The following is a 4,022-nucleotide window of genomic DNA, read 5'->3' on the forward strand; positions in this document are numbered from 1 at the left end:
TCTTGAAAAAAAAACAAAAAAAAAAAAAAAAAAAAAAAAAAAGATATACAAATGAAGCATTGATTTATAGAAAACCATAAAGAACTTTGTTGTAGAACAATTCTTTGGTGTTATAACCATACTATTTATAAAGATGAAAGCAGATTTGCATACTAATGAGACAAATGTCCTTCTTTACGGTTCCACCAAGAATTAAATTTCATCTGAATATCTAATATTTCAGGCTGTAGAGCAACATCATGATTTTTCATGGTTGACTGATGTTTAGATATTATAGTCATCAATGTTGAAAATGCCACTTCACATAAATACATACCACAAAATGGCGGACGTATGTTTAGGGCCATTTCACACAATTTTGAAAGTGTTGTCCTAATTCCAAGCCAAAATTTATTTGGCTATATCTTTTATTTATTGAGTTGGAACTCAAGTCAACAATGCAAATAGTAACTTTTAAAATCATTCTGACAAGATACAATCAGACGTTATACTAGTTTGATATGTGCTAATGGATGGTAGCAAAATATGGGAGATCTTTGTTTCCTATAATCATACCACTATGCTTATTTAAGAGGAAAACGTTTTATAAGTACAATCCAAACAGTGTAGGCCACAGCATACAACAGTCTCAAGTCTAAGCCTCAGTGTTTTGAATGACATTTGCTGATATTTCACAGTGTAGCCACATGCTTGGTACAATGTGCAAATGCTGTATGCCTAGAACCAAGGCCTTAGTGAAGTTGAGCTACAACCCAGGAGAACGCTGCCAGAAGTGGCTTAAATGCACTGCATGCTTTACTTTGAATAAGTCCCTGGTTGTTGCATGATCAAGAGCCCTTTACTGTTTTGCATATATGATCTCTGTATCGAGCTATATAACCCAATGTAGGGCTGCCATCCACAGCTTAAGAAGGTGAATTTCACACAACCATGAAAGGTTTGTCCAAGCACTTTAATTCCAGTACATATTCTCATTCTTGTGACACATCCGCATGTGTTACTGGCACGGAGCTTGTGATAGTGACATAGAATTGAAATTCTGAGAGCATTCTAAATGTCCCAGTACTTGAGTCACACTGAGGCACGAGGATCAAGAGATCAATCGAGACCCATCTGGACTGCATATAAGACTGTCTGAAAGCTAAAAAAAACTAAATTCAAGTATCTTAGTGGTAGAGCTCTTACCTGCCACACAAAAGATCCATCCAATCCTGGGCACTGGTAAAAGTAAAAAGAATAAATAAATAAAATAGAAAAAAAATGTTTTAAAAGGAAGCCTAAATGTCAAAGCCTTAGAACTAAGCAATATTAACAAGAACAAACCAGATTTCAGAACATTTCAGTGACAGTAGTCCCCAATTATTTCTTTAGCAATTCAATCTAGAATTGTCTTGGCTTTTGCCCTGGCTTCCTGGCCACAGGAGGTTGGATCAGGAGTCAGTATTTCATCTGAGAACTGAATGGAGAGGGTAGCCTAAGAGTCACCAGAGACTTCTCACCCCATCAATCTCCTGTAACACTTACCCACATGAGCAAGAGCTACCAGAAATGAAGGTAGCTGGTAGGCATTACAATGGGAGATCATTCACTGTCAGAGAAAGATAAGATACTAACCACTATGGCATACATCTGTAATCCTGAGGCACTTAGGAAGAACAGGTAAGAAAAGCATAAGTCCGAGGTCATAGAAGAGGCAGCAGTGCAGAATCCTGTCTCAAATAAGCAGTTGGGAGCAGTTACTTTGCCTCCTTTGCTCCCCTTTCTATAATTGTAAAATGAAATGATTGACAATACCTAGGCCAAGATGGTGTTATAAAAATTTTACAGATAAATGCAAGAAAAAATCTTCAATATTTAGTTGTAATAAATAAATGTTAGTAACTTGCCCAATTTTAGTGTATTTACCAGATATTAGGAAATTTTATATATATATATATATATATATATATATATATATATATGTATATTGTGCTTCAAATATGAAATATATGTAGAAGATTTGGTCTCCAGAGTAACATATAGAGGAAGGGATTGCAGAAGTGACTGAATCTCAGTATGCTTCTGTTTGACCTGATCAATGGTCTAATCCTTTTATGGATTCATAGTTGAGTGGACAACGAGGAAATGAAGGATATTGTGGGATGCAGTCTTGACTGACATCAGTGGGTTAGTAAACCTTTAACAGGTATATCTTGTACCTGGCTCTTCCCCCCTGTTTCATTGTGTGCTGGCTACATTGAGGAGAGCAGCTTCCTCTGTCACCATCTATTCTGTCTCATCTCAGGCCCAGAGCAATAAAGCTAGCCCTCAGGGGGAAAAAAAAAAGCAGAACCCTCAGAAACTGTGAGTGCTCCACCTACTACCCTAGTTGTTTTCTCAGGCGTTTTTGTTACAAATGAAAAGCTGCCTAACACAACAAGCTACAAAGTTATTCTAATACGTTTATCAACTTGGGGTGATTGGGTTAAATTAATTAAAGTATCCATCACCTTAGACACTTATTAATGTCTCAGCTGTCTAACTGAAACATTGTATCCATTGCCCCCCAGCCCCATCTCCTTGCCCCCCCCATCCCCAACTCCACATTCTGTGGTACTCCTGCTGATAGTCAAGGTTCAATTCTGCTTTTGTGTCAGGTTTTTGTTCAAGGAGCATTTGATACTTATCTTTCTGTGCCAAGCTGCTTTAACTTCTGGGTCATTATATTTTCTCAAATGAAACAAGTTCCCTGTTTTTTTAAGACTGACTAGCATTTTACTTCCCAGAGTCATATTTTCTTTACCTGTCTATTGGTGGAGGGATACAAGTTGGTTCTACTAGTCAACTATTATGAATAGTGCGACAATAAACGTGGGAGTGAGTGCAATAGTCTCCTTCACACACTGCCTTCAAACTCTGGGTGTATACTGAGATGTTGCTTGTAGCATGGATCGATCATGAGTATAGTTGCAGGGTTGGTTGTTTTGCTTGTGTTTGTTTGTATTTTGCACCTCTGTGTTGTTTTTGTATGACTTTACTAATGACATTCCCGTGGTGTCCAGGGGGATATGCTCCATATTCTGGTCCACACTGCCCTTCCATTATTTGATAATGGTTTTCCTAATATGAGTGTAGTGACAACTTGCTTCCATATTAATTTTCTCTCTCAAATGATTAGTAGTGTTGAATATTTGCTTTTTAAAAGTCTCTTGACTGTGTATCTTTGTTTCAGAAGTACAGGCTGAAGTCTTGTCAGATGTCTGTTTGTTTCTGTGCTGTGCCTGTCATCCAGGAGTCAAACCTCTGGAACCGTGAGCCAAATCAAAATCTCAGTAACTCATAGTGAGTGTGCAATAAACACTGATTGAGCTGTTAAAAGAACTACTGTGATACATATTACTATATCACCCTGTCACCCCTTCCTTTCTCTCAGGTCACCAGGCCATGGGTATCATGAGTGTTCATGGCAAGAGCATCCTGAAAGTTCCTAGAAGCACATAAACAGAGAACCTTATGGGATCATAGGCCTTATTTCAAAGGAGCCCGCTCTTCAGCATGTATTATCTTCATTTAGCACTTATATTATACTTTTACACTCTCCAGGCCTGTTCAGGTTTTAACTAAATATTTGTTTAAAACATTCCCAGATTATCTTTTGTAGGAAGATAACTGAGGCATGCTTCCAGTTTTTAATTTCTATGTCTGGTATTTGAAAATGCTGACTTTGTCACATAAATATAGTAAATCAAGTTCTCTCTCTCTCTCTCTCTCTCTCTCTCTCTCTGTGTGTGTGTGTGTGTGTGTGTGTGTGTGTGTGTGTGTGTGTGTGTAAAACACTATATTGAAATACCCAAGCCCAATCATAAACATCTCTGGAGTTTCAGGAAGAGACGAGCACACACTGCTCTAAAAGAGTAAGCACAGACTGCCTTTTGGTCACTGTCATTATGGAAACTTTATTAATGAGAGAAGCTTCTAGTAAAGCTGGAAGACCTACTCGTCTGACCCTTTAGGTCAGGGTTTAAGGCTACGAATCAGCCTTC

This window comes from Grammomys surdaster, unplaced genomic scaffold (assembly GCF_004785775.1).
Source record: "Grammomys surdaster isolate TR1022 unplaced genomic scaffold, NIH_TR_1.0 168, whole genome shotgun sequence".
NCBI classification, from domain to species: Eukaryota; Metazoa; Chordata; class Mammalia; order Rodentia; family Muridae; genus Grammomys; species Grammomys surdaster.